Source organism: Zonotrichia leucophrys, chromosome 1 (genome assembly GCF_028769735.1).
Source record: "Zonotrichia leucophrys gambelii isolate GWCS_2022_RI chromosome 1, RI_Zleu_2.0, whole genome shotgun sequence".
Classification (NCBI taxonomy): Eukaryota; Metazoa; Chordata; class Aves; order Passeriformes; family Passerellidae; genus Zonotrichia; species Zonotrichia leucophrys.
In genome coordinates this window covers 80486654-80507602 of record NC_088169.1, presented here as the reverse complement: position 1 = coordinate 80507602, position 20949 = coordinate 80486654, and the positions used below count along the sequence as shown (strand labels likewise).

Genomic DNA, 20949 nt, shown 5'->3' with positions numbered 1-20949 from the left:
GGGACCCCCGGGGACAGCGCAGGACACGGGGCGGTGCGGCGCCCTGCCCGGCGCGGATGACCTTGGGCGAGTCCCCTGGAGGGCAGACATTCCACGAGCGCCTCCTCGACCTCCCGTGGGCCGGCTGCGGGCGGTGGGAGCCCCGCGGCGGGCGGGGCCGGGCTGGGCCCGGGCGGGCGGCGGCGGCGCGGTCCCTCCCCGCGGGCGGGAGGCGGGCGCGGGCCGCGCTCCCGGCAGGCTGCGCTGGGCTGCGCTGAGCTCGGCGCGGCGCCGGGCGGGGAGCGCCCCACTCCTCTCCTTCCCTGCCTCTCGCCAGAGCCCGGCGGCGCCCGAGGCGGCATGGAGACCCAGCGCGGGAGGCCGCGGGGCAGCGCCCGGAGCTGAGCCGGCCGGTGCGTACCCGCCTGGGGCTCGGGGAGGGGCGCGGAGGCGATGGCGGAGAAACTTTCCGCCGGGCAAACTCGGCGGTGCGCGGGGGCTCGGGGGCTTCGGCCGCGACTCGGGGAAACTTCTGGCTTGGGGGCTCCACCGCGACAGCGTCCCTGCGCTGTGCCGGGTCCCGCTGCCATCCCCGCGCCGCTCCCTGACAGCGGCCGGTCCCGCTCCCGCTCTGCCCGCAAGGTGCAGCGGTGGGCGGCTGCCCCGGGTGCGCTTCCCGCTTCGCAAGCAGGCAAGAGCTGGCTTTTCGTGTTTTAAGAATTTCCTCGCCGTCTTTTAAATGCTTTTATTTTGTAGTCGTTTTGGTGGTGATGTTTTTGATTTTTTTTTTCTTTTAAACTTGTGGCAGTTAGGGCGAGGGTGTGTGCGTGTCTGTCGCTGCTCTTCAGCTGCAGTTGCTCTTGGCTGAGCCTGGGGACTGGCTGCAGCTGCTTGGACTGGGAGAGACGGGTGTTACCGGAGGACCTGCCTGTTCTATCTATCTGTCTGTCTGTCTAGCTATCTCTCTGTCCATGTATTTTTTCCCTCAGTGTTTTTAGGAGGGAGGGCTCGCCTTGCCCTCCCCGTTGGCAGGCTCCGGAGCTGGGGAGCGCTCAGTCCGGGACAGCGGGGGCAGCTGCCGTGTCCCCTCGTCCCTGCCGGGCTCTGCTGGGGCTGCTCGCTGCGGGATCCCAGCCCCTGCGCGCCCCGAAACTCACACCGTGTGTGTGTGCAAGGGCTGGGATGTGCACCCCTGGGAAGGGAGCCTGCTCCGGCTGGCGATGGGTTAAACGTGCTGCTCCCAGCTCTAACTTCTGCTATTAAAAGAAGTATTCCAGCCTCTCCTACCCACTTTTTGAATACCTCTGGATTATTTGCAGGAGGAAAAGAGAGCCGCAGTGCCCCAAGGAATGCATCAGTGGGTGTCTTTTACCTTTTTAAATTTTTTTTTATTACTATTTTTCATGGTGGCTTAGTGCCCTTGCTTTGTTGTCGAGAGGATTAAGCATTGCCGAGTGTCCTTAGTCCCAGATTCAATTAAAATAAATACACATACACGGGACATAAAGGAAAGTCAGCACTGGCATCCTGGCAGAGGCACTAAAGCATCAAGTTTGGTTAAAAGGAAGGGATTCGAGGAAATGAATGCTTCTGTTCATACCCGTCTGCTTTCCCTTTGCAGTGCTGTCAGACAGTTTGGAGAGGTGTATCTTTGGATCAGGGTTTGTGTATTCTTAACCAACTTCTGTCCAACAGAAAGAAAGAAAAAGCCCTCTCCACAGGCACAGGTGTTATAACTTGTCTCTCATTCAGCAAATGCTTTATGAAATTTGGTTCGAGTCTTCAGCCAAGGAATTAAAAATCAGGAGAGGATGAACTATGAGGAATGCAGAAGAGAGTTGCTGCACCATTCTGCTTGCTGCCTAGGTGCTCTGCTTTCACTGAGGATCATTCCTTGTCTGGAGCAGTTTTGGGAGGATGAAAGCAAAGCAGAACAAGGCAGAGTAGCCTGACTAGTACTTGTCTGTCTCTTCCTGGTGGCATTCAGAGGGCTGCTCCTTCAAGTCAACAAAAATTTCCTTTTGTTGCTTGGAGAGGACTTGGTGGTGGGTGCAAGGAGAGAAGGAGTGTTCTCTCGGATTTAGCTTGCTGTTGCAGAGTGTTACCGAGAAAGAGCTTACATGTGTGATCCTTGTGTTCCAAAAAACACTAGAGTCTTGTTGAGAGAGTCAGATAGGAGACAATGTACTGCAGGACTGCAAACTCTAGATATCCCTCTGTCTGATCCTTTGGTGGTGCTAGTGTTGTAGAAAATCAGCAGGTTGGCTGTGCTTGTCTTGATGCAGTAAACCATAGTTTTATTTACTTTTGTTCCTGTTTATTTTTAAGCTTGATTCTAAACAAAGCATCTGTTGGCATTGTAATGACTGTGCTCCATACCCGCGTGCCAGTAGGGTCTGGGATGGTTCTTGACCTGTGTGCTACGTTTCTGTGTTGTGTTATCCTGTGTGCTGGACACGGATGGGGTAAAACCTGCTTTCCCCCCCCTCCCCCCCAGGTTTCCCTAAATTGCTGGCTTGCTCTGTTTCTCACATGAGGGACTTCTGTTCAGGCAGGTTATGTTGTCCTGGCTCCTACCATGTTGCACTACTGTGACCTGATGTACTCTAGTTGATGAATTCTGTCAAATACAGTAAAATGAACAATTAGGAGACAGTTAGGGTGTTTAGCCATTGCTTGTTAGGAGCAGTTTGTAGGTGCTGTTCCACTACAGATATATTTCTGTGCTGAGTTCTAAAATGTCCTTAGACACATGCCAACTGCAGTCATACAGCTTGTATTTACAGGCAGGTTTTTGTGAAGGACAGAAAGTTGGTTAGGATAAGGTTTGTTTTAGAATGATGTGCCAGTGTGAAACATCATGCTTCTGCACACAGGTCTGAATCCCCTACAGTTCAGCAGTGTCTTAAATTTCCTAACTGTTTGATGAGTATTTGCTTGCTTATGTGAAGGGTTTCATGACTTCTGCCTGCAGTACATAATACAAAAAGCTCTTGGCACTGTTCAGACCCTTACTGTGCCGGCTGGAAGTTCCAAGACAGAATGGGCAAGGACTCAAAATTGCTGCGACAGAGGTGAAATCCTGGCTGTGCTGACTTCAGTGGGAGTTTTGCCATAGATGACAATGGGCCAAAACTTCAATCCAGAAGTAGTTCTCCCTTCTTGTTGGTAATCCTGGTGTGTTCTCTAGGGAAGCTTTTGCTTTTCTGTTGCCACCCAGACTGAGTCTGTGAGGCAGAGAAGACAGAAGTCTCTTAGGATGTCATGCTGTGCCTTTCACGAGCACAGCATTCTTGGGAAGGAAATCAGGGCAGATAGGAGTTGAAACAAAACCCCAAATGTGGACACATGCTGTCTGTCTTGCTGCTTGTGTCCTGAGTCATTCCCAGGAACATGGATCAAGAACTCTGAACTGAGCACAATTAGCTTCTTGAAACTGCAGAGGAGGGATCTGTCAATGCCTGCAGCCAGTGCATCTCCCAGTCCCTGCTTCTGCATTTGCAAATTATTGGTTTAGTGACAGACATTCAATATGTGAAGCAACAGTACATTCATTAATTCATCCCTACTTAGCCTGTGCACACTGACTGAGTTTTCTGTATGTATGTGATCTAGTGAGTTATTCTCAGAGACACTTCATATATCCAGCATCTAGATAAATTTTTATGTTACATGACAGTGACAAATGAGAAGTGTTTGCCACTTTTTTCCACAACTTGAAAGGTATTTGGTACAGAATATCAGAATATGTGTTTAATCAGTGCTGATTGAGAGCTAGTCCAGGTCATGACCATGTAATAAAACTGATCATCACAACAAGAATGTGTTGCTTCAGTTTATTATATCCAGTGGAATAGAAGACAGTTTTTTAATATATACCAAAAACATTGACTAGGATTGAGGTATTTGAATATGTGTGATTTTTTAATTTTTTTTTTTTTTAGTGGAAACACTGTGGTGTCTTCAATTCCAGTGTAGACAGTTTTCTTTTACAGTACATTCTTCTACCTTGCATTCACACCAGACTTTTGGGTATTTTTCTCCTGTTTGATGATGAAAGAAATGAAAGTATAAATTAATGTGAAGCTGAGTAGCCTGTCTTGCATGTGCATCCTTACTTTAACAGACTTAAATAAGGAGAATATGTTGAACATTTATAAATTATACCTTGTTAATATCTCTTAGCTTGTTTGCTATGAGGATTTATGCACCTAAAACAAAACAGTACTAATTCTTATTTACTTTGTGTAAGTGCATGAGCCTCATTTTGTCCCAGTATAAAAAACTATACATGTCATAAAAGGCATTGTGTTAGACCCTGAAGTCTTATTAGTGGTTAACATCTGGATGTGTGTATTAATGCAGGCAAGTTTTGGGCACTGTTAGTACTGTCAGGAAGCAAAAGATGGCAGTGCTGTGAAGAGGGATCTGAGCAAACCCTGCTGGGCTGTTGTTCTAACCTCTGCTCTGGGATCTGCGCAGACCTCCAGCTTCTGGGTTTGCGGTTTGATTTTTTTTTTTTTTTACATAAGTGCAAATCAAAGAGTTGATGATAACCATCATTGTATCTTTGCTGTGTTTCTAAGCCCTAAGTAATGTGTTCTCTTCAGTGCTTGAACTTGAAGGCTGAGCTGGAGACAGGACTTGTGGGTGCTGGACTAGAATATGGATCAAGTGATGCAGTGTGAGAGGAGAGATGCTGTTCTTAGCTTGCTTGTTTTTCTTAACTTGTGCAGTGCTTCAGGCTAGGAGAGGAGTGGCTTGAAAGCTTCCCAGTGGAACAGGATCTGGGAGTGCTGGTTAGCAGTGGCTGAACATGAGCCAGGCTGTGCCCAGGTGGCCAAGAATGCCGATGGCATCCTGGCCTGGATCAGCAATGGTGCGGCCAGCAGGAGCAGGGCAGGGACTGTCCCCTGTACTGGGCACTGGTGAGGCCTCACCTCAAATCCTGTGTCCAGTTCTGGGCCCCTCACTGCAAGAAGGACATTGAGTGTCTAGAGGAGGGCAACGGAGTTGGGGAACGGTCTGGAGCACAAATCTGGTGAGGAACAGCTGAGGGACCTGGGGATGTTTAGCCTGGAGAAAAGGAGGCTCAGGGGCGATCTGATCACTCTCAAGACTGCTTGAAAGGAGTGTGTAACTAGTGGAGGTCCATCTCTTCTGCAATGTAGAAAGCCATAGGACATGAGGAAATGGTGTCAAGTTCTGTCAGGGCATTTTAAGATTGGATATTAGGAAAAATTTGCTCATTGAAAGGGCTGTCAATCATTGGAAGAGGCTGCCAAGGGAAGTGTCGCCATCCCTGGAGGGATTTAAGGATGTGTAGATGGAGACTTAGGGACATGGTTTAGTGGTGAACTTGGTGATGCTGGGTTAGTGGTTGGACTGGCTGGTCTTAGATGTATTTTCCAACATAAATGATTGTATGATTAGACTAAAATCTAAACTACAAAATATAGGGGGTTTTGGGTGAAATTGGTGTTGCATGGGATTAGTAGCAGTGCTACCCCTGATATGAAAACTTGCTGATTTCACTCATTTGTTTTCTTGAAAGAATCAAGAGCAGACCTTGAGTAGGGTTGCAGGGATGTAGAGAGATGTAGGGTTTTGTGTTGGAAAATTCTCCATCATCTTATTGAGCTGTTGTTGATTTTGCTGCTGTTCTTGGTGTGTGAGCCTGGTTACCATAATAATTACACCTAAATATGTCTATGCCTGTACTGCCCATCATCCACAGTAAATCAAAGGCATGGACCCTGCAGGCACTTAAAGCAGGTTAACACAAATGAAAAACACCAGTGGCTTTGCCTGGGAGAAAACAATATTTTATTTCTTTCTCCTAGATGATGACACTACTAATTGTATGGCTTCCATCATGTGAATGTAACTTCCTTTGACATCAGTGCATGTTGGCTTGGTCATTACACATGTGCCACCACAGTGCAGCCCCTGCTGCAGGGCTTCACTGGTGCTTTCTCCCTGCTCCTGCAGAGTGCACAGCTCTGTCCCTTGGCTGCAGAGCTGCCCTGACAGATGTGGCAGTATGTGGAGTGACTTCTCTGGGCTGAAATCCTCCTTCCTGTTCTACTGTCTAAGCTGATTTCTCTCCTTTTTTTAAAATACATCCCTAATTAAAAAAAAAATTAAATGAGTTTAGCAGAGCATCCTGAAATGTTCTGGGCTTTCTAGGCAGGTAGCCATCAACAGTCTGAGTTAGGCCCCTTCTGTCTGCAGTGGAGCTGGTGGTGGGATTCAGTGCTGACTGTAGTAGGAATTGCTTTTGGACCATTCAGAGCTCTTGAAATCCTGCCCTGCAGCATTTCCAGCTTCTTAGCTTGGTCCTGTAGAGCATCTGGGTAGAAGGTGCTGGTGAGAAATCGTCTGTCACCAGCACTGGAAATGCACCAGAAACGCAACTTGTTTCTGCTTGCACTGTGCAAACCAGCCATAAATAATGTTTCTTCCATGTCTTTGCAGACTTCAAAGAGTCTTCCAGCTGTTGCAGGAAGCCTATTGAGAGAAGGTAGCTGCAAGTTTAATTGTAGCTTCAGGACTTGAGCTCAATCAAAATCCAAACAATCTGATAAAAATTACAGACACTTGAATGTTGTCAAAGGTTAAAAGTGAGCCCTCTTCAGAGCAGCTATTAATGTTTTAAATCTAAAAATAAAGGAGCTTATTAATATTCCTAAATAACATTGAACATAGGTGATTTTTGCCTTTAAACCATCTGAGCACTTAACATGATTGTGCAGGTTATATTTCTTGGTAAGTGCATATAGTGACATTATAAATGTCCGTTTTGCTATCAGATGTGTAGCACTAGTGTTTTCTTAATATGAAACATGATTATGTCCCACATTGCTTAAACAAATCATGGCACCCAGAGTCTTAAGAGGATGTCTTTGTATTCTGTTACAGAGTGAATTTTTTTGATGACTCGTCACATTTCATGGAATCCTACAATGGTTTGGGTTGGAAAGGACCTTAAAGATAGGTAGTTCCAACTCTCCTTCCCTGGGGATGGACACGTTCCACTGGGTCATGTTGCTCAAAGCCCTATCCAAAATGGCCTTGAGCACTTCCAGGGATGAAGAAGCTGCAATTTTGCTGGGTAACCTGTTTCAGTGTCTCACCACTATCACAGTAAATAATTTCTTTCTAATATCTAATCTAAACCTGGCTGCTTTCAGATTTAATACATTACCCCTTATTCTATCACTACATGGAAAACGTTCACTGCTGTAGCTATGGAATCTTTTCTTGTTGCCCTTTACATTCCTGGCCTGAATTAATTCTGTTAGTTCTCTGGCTTTTCTAACCTGCTTCCTGTCTGCTTAGACAGTCTCTCTGTATTTTTTTCAGACTGCTGTCCTTGCTGCCATCCTCTGGAAGCTTCCTTTTTGAGTTTGAGTTTGTCCAGAAGCTTCTTGTCTATCCATGTGTCTATATTTAAATAAGCAGTTAACAATTTTGAGATATGTATGTGTGGGGTGGGTTTGGTTAGGTTGGTTGTTCAGGTTTGGTTTTTGAGTTCTTTTTGAAAGCTGGTGTTGGAAAGCGTTTCATTCATCCTCTGTGTGGCAATTAGGTAATGGCAGCTCTTGCTGCAGTCCAGGTGAGTGAAGTCACTGCTTGCCTGGCTGCATCTTTGTGGTGTGACTGCAAGTGAGATAGTGTTGCCAGCATGTGTTGGGATGACCTAGCTTTATGGATTTTTGCTGTAGTGCAGTGATGGATACACTGGTAGTCAATAAACTCAGAGCTGAGGTTTTACATAGACATTTTTTTCCAGAGGTTTGCTGTGATATTTTTTAGTCAAAATTGAGACACCACTATTCACTGCTGTGATTTTCAAGGAAGCATAATTGCTGGTTTCTTTTAGAGAAGAACAGCCTTTTTCTTTGTTCTTGCACTTTGTAAAAAAAAAAAAAAGTTGCTTCTGCTTTGCCCTTGGTAGAGGGTGTTCATAATATTGTAGTAGTCCAAACCTAGACAAGTCTAGGGTTTGACAAGCCCTATCCAGAAGGAAGTGATCCTCTAGCAGAGAAGCTAGAGGACGGGGTAGAACAGCAGGAGTAATTGTTACTATTGTTATTTTAAGCTGGGGTTTTTCATTTAGGGCCTGGATGCAAACAGAGTGAAAAGGCAAATGTTGCTTTCCAGTAGCCAAAGCCTTCCATGTTGTCAGATACTGAATAGTTGTGATGGTGAAGCCTTTTGACACTTCTGTCACTTGCCTGGACCCAGGGGGCTGAATAATTCTGAGGTTTTTGTGAGTCTTCAGGGAGCAGACTGGTTTTAAAGTCTTGCTGTTGACCTTCCATGTGTGAACACAGTTCTCTCCAAATTATGTGTGAGCTTTGGATCACCTTTGGTGCCTTGGATGAGGCTTTTCCTTGCCTGCTGTGCGTTGGATGAGGCTTTTCCAGCCCTGAGCCATGCAGGCTGCTGGCTCACTTCCCTCAGCTTTGCATGGCAGCATCTCTTTGGGAGGTTCTCTACCCAGCATATTTGGTGCAGGGAATGTTTAAAGATGCCCACAAGGCTCCTTTGGTATGGTTTACTGCATGAGTAAAAACCACAGTGATTCAGATCATTAGGACTATAAGTAAATTTTCTGTGTGCTTTGCATCCATGTCGTGAGGTCAGGAGTAAATGGTGAGGCACGTGTATGCTGCTTTCGGGGCTTTGAGCATTGTCCTTTGCCAATCCATGTTTGGCTGTGGGTTGTCTTTGGGTGGACTGACGTGGTGGGGTGTAGCTGGACTCATGCTGGGCCCTGCTCCTCTGAGCTTGCACAGTGCATGCTTGAGTTCTGCTCTGGAGTAAACCAGCAGGTCACACTGACAGCGAGAGCCTGAAGGGCCCTGCTGGAACCATAGGTGGTTCCCTATGGATTATCATGGAGTAGGGAAAAGACCTGCATCCCGTGTTAAAGCATCAGGATGCAGAGTTCTGTTCCTTTCTCTCTGCTTCCTCAGCTGTTTTGAGAAGCTGCATTCTGAAACACCCTTCCAAGAGCTGTTTCTCTCTGCAGTGGATTAGTGACAGCTGAAATGATTCTTGAGAATTAACAAATATCAGCTGATCCACAGCTGACTTGTTCATGTGTAGACTGTGTGTATGGAAGGACTAAGGAAAAAGTGAAAGGAAGAAGATTGCAAGGTAATCTTCTGTGAGTAGAATGTACTGCTCTTTCTGAGTTAATGCATGTGGAGGAGTAAAGGGTGGGGAAAAGAAACACTGGGTGGATGCAGTTTTCTGATGATGGTGACTCAGAAAAGGAACATGGAAGTTTTGGGATCCTGGACTATAGGAGAAAGATGGATAGGGAACTGCAGCTATATTAGCCTTTTACTGGCTTTTTTTTTTTAACTGTCTTAAATACCTGAGACTTTCAGCATGGCTAGAACAACATGGCTGATATCTTTATTTGGTGTTCTTAGATTGACAAACCTGAAATGGGCTTTCAGACTTAGTTTTTCGTTATCTAACCACATGCAAGTGGAAGATGTGTCTGGACATAGATTCTGAGAGACAGTGATGTACAGAGAATCTGGCTGAGATTGAATCAAATTTGACTTCTCAAAATTTGGTAACTTTGGGAATGCTTCATCCCTTACAGTACTGGTTTGTTGTTTTGTATATAGAAATGAAGCTGGTAGTAATAATAAAAGCAGTGTTTCTATCTGTTCCCAGAAACTTTAATTAAGGCATTACTGTGATAGGCAGATGAGCTAAAGGAATGCATTTTTTGAAGAAATTCACATCACTTTTCTCACTGATTCTTCTACGAGATTTTCTTTTGGCTTTCCAATTGCTGTGATGCACAACTTCTCCTCAACCCAAATTGAAGATTAATTTAGCATTCCACGATTCCTGCAGATATAACAGTCTATCACAGCTTGCAGTGTATGCCCTGCACAGAATTCACCTGCAGTGTGGACTGGCCTGGCTTGCATCCACATTAAGATGGTTTTGGCAAAAGGAGGGAAATTGAAGTATCCTGCAGTGATCCTTTGTGCATATAATTTGCCTTTCTCACTTTTGTTGCTTTTTTATCTCCTGTGCGCTCTTCTACCATGCCCAGCTGCAGTTCCATATACCAGTGCAAAAGAGAGCTTAGCTTTTTACATTAAAAGTAATTTCTCTCCTGATGGATGTGCTGCTGGAGCTGTAGGAGCGCTGTTACTCACTCAGCCCTGCATCTTGAGGGTTGTTCACGCCTTGCCACCAGGACCAAAACTGCAGCAGGAGGTGAAGCCCTCTCCGGAGCTGATGAACCCAAGGGCAGGTGCTCCGGGGCAGCTGGGGCTTGCACAGCAGGCAGGCTGGGCAGGGAGCTTGTCATGGCCACAGAGCATGCCGTGCTCACGGCCATCCTTGCTAATGCCCTTCAGGGGCTGTATGGAGATATGCACTGGCTCTAATAGGCGTCATTAAGCAGAAATTATGTAGGTCATTATCCTGTGGGGAGTGGGAGTTCTTGTGCGGTGTGTGTGTATGTTGAGGATTGTGGCTGTTATTGTGGTATGTCCTTACTGGATTTAAATAATGTTGCTCTTACGTGTTTTAAGGCTGTTCCTAATAGGGTTGGCCACCTTCAGGGTGCACTTTATGCGTGGGCTGTCTTTATTGTACTGACAGTGTAACTGTGTTTATTGCTGAAGGTTAGCAGAAGTCCTAGTTTCTGCTGTCCTCTTGCTTAAGTACATCTTGGCGGTTTTGGAGTCATTTTCCATCCACCAGAGTGAAGCAGAGGTTAGAATGTGATTCTTTGGATTTCAGACAAAAGGAATAGTGACTTCTCGTGAATGTTTGTTTCCTTGCCAGTAGAAGCTGGATGACTTAATCTCTGCATATATCAACATGTTGATCAAGTTTCACATCAAAATATCCAGGGCTAACTATAACAAATATTTAAAAATATAAGCCCGAGTTGTAATTGAAAACCTTTCTTGGTTATACAGTTCTGAGTGTAATGAAATGACAGCTCAGGGCTGGATTTTTAGGATAGCTTTATCTGCAGTAATACTCAGCTCTGGGTCTATCAAAACAGCCTTCTAAAGCCAGAGCTGCCTGTGGCATGGCATTTGCTCAAATATGCCTTAATAAAGTCAGTGCCAGGTTTCCTATCCAAAAGAAAAAATGAAGTGTTTGAATATATCTTCTTTTCATATATACCTGCTAGGAAGTCCTAGGGGTGAGATTCTGTGGAAATGGCAAAGTTGGATTAATTTTGGGTGTGTTTCCTGAGGGAGATGTCACTGGTTGGTTTGCTCTTTCCTTCCTTTCTTTGGGCAATGAGCATAAGGCTGAAGCTGATGTGGTGGGTGGAGATGGGAGCAGAGCCCTTTGCAGAGTGCTTGCTGAGCACCTGCTGTTTGCAGAGCAGGACTTTTAAACCAACCATCGTGCCGAGTTGCATGTCATCCCTTGCAAATGGAGGTACTTCAGCCTGCTTATTCCAGCAGGTAAACCCCAGGTGACGCTGGAGGAATCAGGTGGCTCTTGAGATCCACATGCAGGAATGCTGTAGACTGAACTCATCTCCTCTTTGCCATTGCCAGCAGGAGCACTTCATTCTCAGTAATGTTATTTTATCATGACCCAAACAAAACCACACCATTAAGTTAAAACACACCAGACTGTGTATTTTGCAGGTATCAATCAGTCTGTTAATTTAAAAGAAAAACCTTTTTTCTAGCTTGCTTTCTTGTACTGATTCTTTTTTAGCTCTTAATTATGTCATTGGGACAAAAACAGGAATGAGGTGTGTGTGGGGTTTGCCACCATTTGCAAAACCGGTAACTCTTTTCTTCCTGAGAGTGGACCCTGAGTTGGAGCAGACTTCATGGCTGATTTTGCTGTGAACATATGAAGGTTTGGGATCTGTTATAATAACCAGACTTGGAAATCTGCCCCAACATAGTCAGTTACTGGTTACGGAATGAAGAAATAAGTCTACAGACCAACAATCCCTCCAAGGAAACCATTTTACCATCCTTGTCCCCGCACGCCCGTTTTTTTTTTTTTTCACTGAAAAACAAAACTGGAGGGAAAAGTGGAAATCCTGAAACTCTGACACATTAGGGAATATTTCCCAAATTCATTTGTAGAGAAGTGTTATTACCTATTACCTTCAGGTCTTGCATTGTCTTGTATTGTACAAGCCTGCAGAATCTCTGATGGTCAAGGTTTCAGTGCCAATGTTAGCTTGTCTCATTCCTAGCCGTAAGTCCCAAAGCTCTGTCTCCTGGGAAGGGGTTAGTACCAAGCCCTCACTATTTAAATGGACAGACCTGTGCTCCACCTGCAGTAGTAGTACTGCACAGACCGCACAGGGATCCTGATTTGTTCTAGCCATTGCTTTCTTTAATGAGCTCCCAGAAAATATCTGCTATATCTTGGTATTTAGTGTTGCGTAAGATGAACCTTTAGAAGCAGGGAGATGATGGAACAGTTCGATAGGAATGACTGATAACAAGTGAAAATGCTGCTGAGCAGCCCTGAGCTGCTGCTATCTGGTGTGGTCTCACTGGTCATCCCAGCCAGCCCCTTCTGGAAGCTTGTGTCTGCGCTTTGGAGACGCAGCTCCAGCCCACAAACCTGTAGTTTGTTTCACTGACACATATCAAAAGGCTTCATGAGTGAGGACAAGATCCTGGCTTGCTCCCATTTTAGAAATTAAGGAATCAAGGCAGAGGCAGGTGAACTGACTTGCTCCACGGCCTCACAAGTACTAGAGGTTGAGTGAGATCTGGGACCCAGCTGTCCTCAGATTTTTGATGAGCAGCAGACTATGCTCAGCAATTCTGCCCAGGAGGAAGAAAACACATAGGCTTGATCTAGCACTGCAGTGCTTTAAAAAGTCACTCATGTTGGTTTGGGCACTGTGGATGTTGATTTGACTTCAGGTTTCCTTCCTCCTTTTCCCTTTCCTGTAAGAGACTATTGAGGACAGCATTGAAGTTGTATTTTTCTAAAGAAAACTGGTTCAGACATTGAAGTAGTCAAATATCACCCATGAGCTGTGGTTTGTCTGAGTCCTGGGAACTGATGGCCTCCCCACCAAAGAAGACAGGTCCCCTGCCCTCCTTATCACCAGCAGAGCCAGAGATAAAGGAATTCCATGCATGAAAGGTCACCCCAGCTTAGTAACACAGCCTCCCTCTATGGTTAATGATAAGCGCTTCCAGGTGGGTTTCATTCCTTCCTTCCCATGTATCTGGCCAGGAACTCAGGGTGGGTGATTCATGCTGCTTACACTGATTACCATGGCAGTGAAGTTGACTCATTTAGATTAGATTCATAAATTTTAGCTGGCTGAATTGGATGAGAAAAGTTCCCCTCTTATCATCTGGAGTGAGTTTAGTGACCTCCAGTAATGCTACCACACTAGTATCTGTTAGAGAACTGTGTTGGTGAGAGAAAAGAATAATGAAAGATATTTAGAGAGAGAGAGACTGTGTTACTACTGGGCTTCTCTTGATTTGAAGATCCAGGATGATTAGAAATTGATAAAATGCTTTCTGTAGATATCTGCTGTTGAGAGCATGAGGGCATTTGGGCATTGTGTTTTGTGGAAATTCTGGATGAAAGTTTTTGATGGAGGTAAGCATGCTTAACTTACAGGAACTCTATTTGGGAAACAGCAACTAGGAAGAAGGCAGTAGCAGAAATTAAAAGAGAGGAAATCTTATTAATGCCTGTCTTTTTGGTAGCAAGTAGGTCAGTGAGCTGAAAAAGACCCTAAACAGACTTGCAGTCCTCACACAGTAAGGAAGATGAGATAGCAGTTTAATCAGGGGTTGGTTGCATAAAGCAAAGAGTAGTCAGAATTGCAGAAAATATGTTTTATTTTGGTTGTTAAAAATAAAGATAAAACTTGTGTCAGCCTTGCATTCCCATGCAGGGATAGCCAAACCCATTGTCTTTGGGTTTTATGGATGGAGGGACAAAAGCAGATTAATTGAGGCCATGCAAGATTATTGTGTTGCACATGTGATTGCTGACCTTGGTGCGAGGCACTGTCTCCTTTTGTGTCCCATGCCACGGCGTGGGTGGCAGAGGGACTGTGGGATCCCCCTGCTCAGGGCTGCTGTCACAGAGGGTGTGCAGGAGCCGTGGTGCCCTGATTCAGAAAGCCATTTGTGTGATGAGCAAGTGACGACACTATTCCTGCTCCCCAATGAGCGTGAGGATAGGAGTCCAATTATTTTGTACATAATGAGGAGGCCACTGAAAGAAGGACTGGAGTTTGGCAAGGCAAAATGGGAATGCTCTCTTGTTTCCATTTTGCACTGGGAAGCCTCATTATTTAGTTGCGTGATTATGGTTGTAGTTCTGGCTCTTGAGGTTTGAAGTTATTGAAAGGATGTTGTGATTGTCGTGGTATATCTGGGGATCATGTAAGGTAGAGTAGGAAAGAGGCTGTGACCATGTAACTTAGCATGTTTTGGGAACATCCTGGGGGTGATGGAGGAGTAATTCATTAATTCATGGGTCAGAATATAGACATGTCAATACAAAACAGGACCAAGTATATTAGTATTAACCATTACTTATTTTAATTTCTTTAAGGAAGGGAAGTTTCAAACCTGACTTCATGCAGACTCATGTTTATTGAATGAGGGGTTCGAATAATGGCATTTCCATCTAAACTGGACGAGCTGAACTGGGGATGGGACGCTGGTGCAGTGACAGCAATGGGTGGGGTATGCACTGGTACTGGTGAGCCAGGACTGCTCTGGGGCTGGCTGGTGGGTACAAAGCTGCAGCCGTAGACCTGTCAGCACCCTGGGAAGCCAAATCTGCTGCTTCAGTGGAAAATATGGTGAGCAATCATGAACAACCCATTGTTCTGGAAATGCTTTGGAACCCCTGAATCTTTACTTATGTTTGTTTGGTTGCTTTGGCTTTGACAAAAAAGGATTTTCACCCAAACAGAGTTGTTTAGGAAGACTTTTAAAATCGAAAGTGTAGTTCTCCCATTTTCCATCTCTTCCAAAATTTTTTCCATTGTTTAGGCAACAAGGTGGAAAAGAACAAGAGGTGGTTATTGCACCTTGAAACCCACTAGGTATTCTCCAAACAGTTTAAAAAACTTTCAGAAACTTTAATGAGATGCTTTATAAAAAATAAGCGTGTGCATGCACAGAAGTAAAAAGCTTCCTCATCTAATTTTTCTCTTTTTATTTTTGTATAAATTTACTTAACACATAGAGAGGCAGCGAGCTGTGTACCTGTTCAGTTATCACATTAATGAAGCTCTAGGTTGAAAGAAGATGAAGTTATAAAAATGAACTGCTTCATGGCATTGATTTCTCTAGACGCTAACAAGGCAGAATTTTAGTGAAGATGACAACAAAGTAATGTCTCTGAGGGCTAACATGCCAAATTAAAGAAAATGTAAATAAATTAACTGAGTCATCTTGTTACTTTGCAGGCTAAGGAAGTTATACAGACAGTTTCTGGAGTCTTCTAGAGGTTTGTAAAAGTAGTGATACAGTACTAAAGGCATATGAGATATTAAAATAATTTCTTGGTGTGTAACAGGTTTATATTTGGGGAGTTTCTGAGAAGAAATTATTCTTTCTTTAATGCACAGCTGTGTGGTGGAACCAGTTGCAGGAGTAATGAAAGTCAAACCTGCCAAATGACTGGGACAAAAAGGTGAGTCCAGTCTTCTTCAAAGTATCAAGTGAATCCATAGAAGGGTTAGGATACATTAATGTAAGATATAAATTAAAGAAATTATTAGAGACATGGATGTGGCTCTCTTGTCTCCAGAGGGAGGTGGAAGTCTATCTCTGCCATAGAGTCTTGTCTCTGCAGCCCATCCTACAGGGGATTTTAGGACAGCCTCATTGCACTGCTGTCTCTCAAAGTAAACCTGGTATTTTGGAGTGCCATATTTTTGTGTCTCAGTGACTTTGGAAGTATCACAGTGAATTTACAATAAAAGGGCAGTGCCTTTTCCTTCTCTCCCCTGTATTCCTCTTCACTGGTGCTTTGTCTTCAGGCTTCCGCTACCAGCCAATTGGAAACATCTCTCGTCTGACGTGGCATGAGCTTCTTTAGGTGTGGCACTCCTGCATCAGGTCCTTGGGTATTCCCTGTTGTAAGCATGGAATTATGTTTTTGCAGAACTATGGATTTCACATGATAGTGTGCAAATACAAGTGAAAAACCGGCCTAATAAAATCTCTAGTATGAGATGTAGCTGTCTGAGAGAACTTTTTAGCTTTGCTATAAAATCTAAGTCTAACATTGAAAGGAAGAAGTCCTTGGCATGTTCATGAAAACGAAGCATGTGAAACTGGAGTCTGTGATATCGTTGGTTTTATAGCACAGCTCCAGAGCTGTGTTTCACTTCAGGAGGCATCAAACCAATCGATAAAAATCATAATATTATATGGTTTGGTCTGGATTTTATTTTGATGAAGTATGGCTTTTTCTAATGCTAGTCCAGGTTGCAGTTAGGCTGGAGTATTCCTTCCTGTGCTGGTTGCATGATATTGCCTCTTGTAGCTTTAGCAAGTCAGTGGTTGAAAAGAAATCTGGAATATATTTTGGATATTTTTTTCTGTGTTGCTTTTTGTACAGTAAAAGTATAACTCATAATTTGTGATCTTATTCAGTCATCTTTGAAATTAATTTTTCAAGAATTTTTTAAGAGATTGAAGGTTTTTCTCTTTGCCTATTTTATAAAAGATATGAAAAACCAGGTCACATCCACCTTTTAAAATTTTCTGTTGGATTTTCTTTATTTGGATTTTCTGATTGATTTATTTACTTTATTTCTTGTTCATTTAGTTATTTAGTTTTTTTTGTTTGTTTGTTTGTTTAGTTATTTAGATTTAGATTTTTAGATTGTTTCAGATTTGTTTTTAGTTTGGGTTTTCTGTTGTAGCATCTTCAATTTGATATATCTGGTCTAAGTTTTTGAGGAGGCAGGGAGGTGACTTTTGGAACTTTTTTCCTGTTTCTATGGTGGCCTCAGATAAATACATTTTTATTTTATTACTTTCTGGAAATAGAAATACAGAGAGATAATACACCTATGGAGAAGTAATATCCGTCTGTATGGAGGTGAGTAGGGAAAAATACGTATCCTGCAGAAATAGAATATGTATTAGTTTACATTTCCTTCTGTACTTTCAGCTTTAAGAAGTGATAGGGCGAGCTGTTGTTGCAGGCTTCTGGTTAATCTGATGTTTTTAAGGTCTGTTTTCCACTGCAGTCAGGGAGTCTTGCTCCACATTCAAGTTGCTAATTCTTGACACACAGAATATTTTCCTTCTCATTAAAATGTATTTATTTATTTTGCAGTGAAAATATCTTGCTTAAGATGCTTCTTTTGATCTTTGGTAATGTCACAGACTCAGTAAGACTGCTAGCATAAAGTAGTGTTTATCTCATTTCACTTCTGCATCCACTGTTAATTGGACCTGAGTAATATAACCCCATTGCAATAACTGTTTTGGTTTGCCAAGTCTCAATATGATGTCCAAGAAGATGCAGGTAATATTGGTGCTTGGAAATTGCTCCCTGTCTGTAATTGGAAGGCTTCTTCATGTGTTTCTTTGATTTTATTTGCATTTATTGGATTTTAGACCTTTTCAGAAGATATGGGGAGCAGAAAAGGAATAGCAAGAAGTACAAAGTTTTTGCAAAAACAATTTTATTTTTTTTTAGCTTGAATTTGTAATTTCACTTAGGTTTCTAGGGCAACAGCTTCATGTAATGCAGATCAGCAGCTGAAATACTTCTCCCAGCAGCTGTGGAGTGGAGTTAGCAGGACCCACGGTCTGTTCTGCAGCTGATGCTGGGAGCTTTGTGGCTGGTGGGGATTGTCCCCGAGCTGCCCTTCATAGCTGGTGTCACTCTGCGGAGCAGCAAGCAGCACCGAGTGATACCGGAGCTGTCCTCAAGAGAGGTGGTAATGTAGGATCTGCAGGTTCAGGGCAGTGAATAAAATCACATTTCTTATACCTCTGGCTCAGTAGGAGCTTTCAGAGTAGGGAGGAGGTGATGAAGTGAGCTTTCTCCAGAAACTTGGATTGCGGAGGAATGTGAAACTTCACAGTTTTCTCCCATCTTGCTCTTGAAAGTTAACACAAGGGATAGGAGTGGGAGACAGTTTTCTGACAGGAATCCCAGATTCTTCATCCCCAGAAACTGAGATGGTGATAGGAAGCTGGGTACTCAGCAGAGAGTTGCCCGAAAATTTTGTTGACTGAGTTAAATCCTCCAGCAAGCAGGTGTCGGGTAAATGTTTTGATTCCTTGCAGCATATATTTGCATATTTGAAGATTTCTGGTACTTATGACTCATTTTAGTTTGCCGAAATTTTAAAAAGAGCAAACTAGCAAGGCCCTTAATTTTTGTGGGATTGCTGTGTAAGGGCTTTGAGAGGCATGCCCTGAGCTGGGCATGCTGGGAGGGTGATATACCTGCAGATCCTAACCACTGGCATCTTATGGATAGCTGTAGTCACACCTCAGACTGTGTGAAGTGTCTTTAACCATCACTGTCTCATCATCTCCAGCCCTGAACCTGTTTTCTGCCCACACCAGTGCTGAGTCCCTCTTGCACAGCATGGCTGTGGTATTGTGGCATTGTGTCTTGATTCTTGCCAGGGTGGGTGGGTGTTGGTGCCTCAGGTCAGGCTGCAGCACCAAGCAGCTCTGGCCCTTACAGAAGGTCCTATGAAGTGTTGCAGAGCTCTAATGGAAAGTGAGGCTTCATCTGGAGTGACATTTTGTTTACACAGGTTTATTTTCTTCATGCAAATGTGCAGGGGGGTTGGAGGATGAGAAAGCTCACCGAGAGAGTAATGCTGGCTGCCTTGAAGCATTTTTTCCTTGATGGTAAAAAAGCTTTTTCTGTAAATTTTTTGATTTTATCACTTGTCATTTGCTGGGATGACGAAGGGTGGTAATATGCTCTGTATAACCTTCTTACATGTATTTTTGTCTGGAACATTAATAGCTTCATTAAACGTGAAGAAAAGCAAGTTTCAACTTCCTAGTTGCTGATCAGAACATGAAAGTTGTATTTTTTTTCTAAAAACGGTAATTCAAGGTTATGCATGTGCAGAAATAGCTATAACAAATGCTTTTTTTTCAGCAGGTCTAGCTCATTTTATTGACATATTGTTTTGTAAACTGTGGGTGACTTGCATTGTTCTCAACCAAAATAACTTGCATCAATCTACATAAGAGGGTAATTAATTTGCATATTTTCATTGTGGAAATGATCCAGGCATTTTTACTCTACAGTGCTAGACTTGAGAGAGGAAAACTGAAATAACATTTTGGGTTTGTAGTTTATTTTTAAATTATTCTTCATTTCTGCTTGTGCTGGAAAAACCATTGTGACTGTCTTAAATTTGAACTTGGCATAGCATTGAATGAAAATAAAGCAAGACCTATTTCATCACAGTGTGGTACATCAGTACAGCCTTAATGAGATGAGGAGAGGGCAGCTATTGCCTGCCATAGCTAAGTGTAGTCCAAAACACTTGCTAAGAACAAATGCAAGAGTTAACTATTTCCTTTCTCTAGGAGAAGCTGAAGCCAGCAGGGGAGACTATAGAGATAGGGAGTCTGGTGAATTTTTTCAGGACGTGCCTGGCAAGTCTCCACATGCCACAGGTGAATGAAAATGAAAATATTGTCTTTGAATAGACAAGGGTTGGCTCCTGTTTGTATGAGGCAGCAAAAGGTTTCAAAACTGTCTGAACTCCTCTAGTCCATTGATGAAGTGTGGTTAAAAACACTGGTTTCTGAATCTGATGAAACGCAGAAAACAGAGTGGTTATCGCTTTGCGTGGATTGACAGCAAGTGGCTTTTGGGAGAGTGTGAACTTGTGTCTCCAGAGGTTTACCTCTCCTCCTCTGCACCCTGACTGTTCTGTCTGCTTGATCATTAATAGCTTCTTTTTTTTTTTAATTGTTCTTTTAACCACCATAGGGTGATAGAGCAATGAGCCAGGAAGCTCGAAGCCTCCACATAAGTGGATACCACACACAGGCTATTCAGGCAAATCCAGTTTACCTATAGTGTCCTTAAGAATAAATTCTTACAGTATTAAACCTGAGATGAGGTAATGCAAGAGAGTCTTCATTTTACATTACACATTTTCTGTTACAGTGCCTGATCTGTTACCAACATTGTCACTGTGACCTTAATTCCTCATTTTTAAGCACCACCTGAGGGGATAAATAGCACTGGAGGTGAGAAAGTGTCTCCTTAAGGCAGGGAAACAGTAAGATTTGCCTGACATCAGCTAAGGATATCTGGGGAAAAAACAGCTAAACAAACCAGTTCTGTTTCTTGCTGTTTTTATTCTTTAAACCTTATTCCTTGAGGGTTTTTTTTTTTTTTTTTTTTTTTTTTAGAAATTGCCCAAGAACAGAAACAATCTAAATTATGATGTTGGCACTTCTAGTGGCTTTCTAGTGGTCAGTGCTGCATCACTGGTGCCAATTATTTATCCTTCTGTGAGAGAAATGGCTGCTGTGATTAAACTATTGCTGCTGCAGAGATGAGGACTAGGATCAGATTTTCTGGGTTTGAGTTCTAATACTGAGATGAGGCACTCAGCAGTACTGCTTGTGCTGACCAAGCATAAGCAGCTTCTCTGTGACCACTTCTGGGAAGCAGCAGGTTGGCCCAGCTCACTGGTAAAATCCAGAATATGTTCTGCCTCCTGCTTGCTTGTCTCACTCCTCCTGTGCCCACACAGAAAACCCCTCCTTGCATGCAGTGGTGTTTTCAAGCTGGCTGTGCTGGTGGTGGCTCAGTGCCCATGTTCTGCTTTCACTCAAGCTGGTAACCCTCCCACTTTTCATGGAGTACCACTAAGCTCTCCAGAGCTTTCCTGCATTTTTCCCTGGACACGTGAAAGAGCGAATGAACTTCCTAGTTTGACCCAGCAGTGACAAAGTCCTCGTGGCT

The 20949-nt window shown here is 43.7% G+C and overlaps 1 protein-coding gene across 1 annotated transcript in view; it reads left to right on the top strand.

The window, feature by feature from the left end:
- The first annotated feature begins 259 nt into the window (after positions 1 to 259).
- Positions 260 to 20949, top strand: part of FAT3 (FAT atypical cadherin 3) — a 399599-nt gene continuing 378909 nt past the window's right edge. Inside the window, exon 1 of the mRNA XM_064719072.1 lies at positions 260 to 392. The gene's annotated coding sequence lies outside the window, so the exon portion shown is untranslated. The remainder of the gene's footprint in view (positions 393 to 20949) is intronic.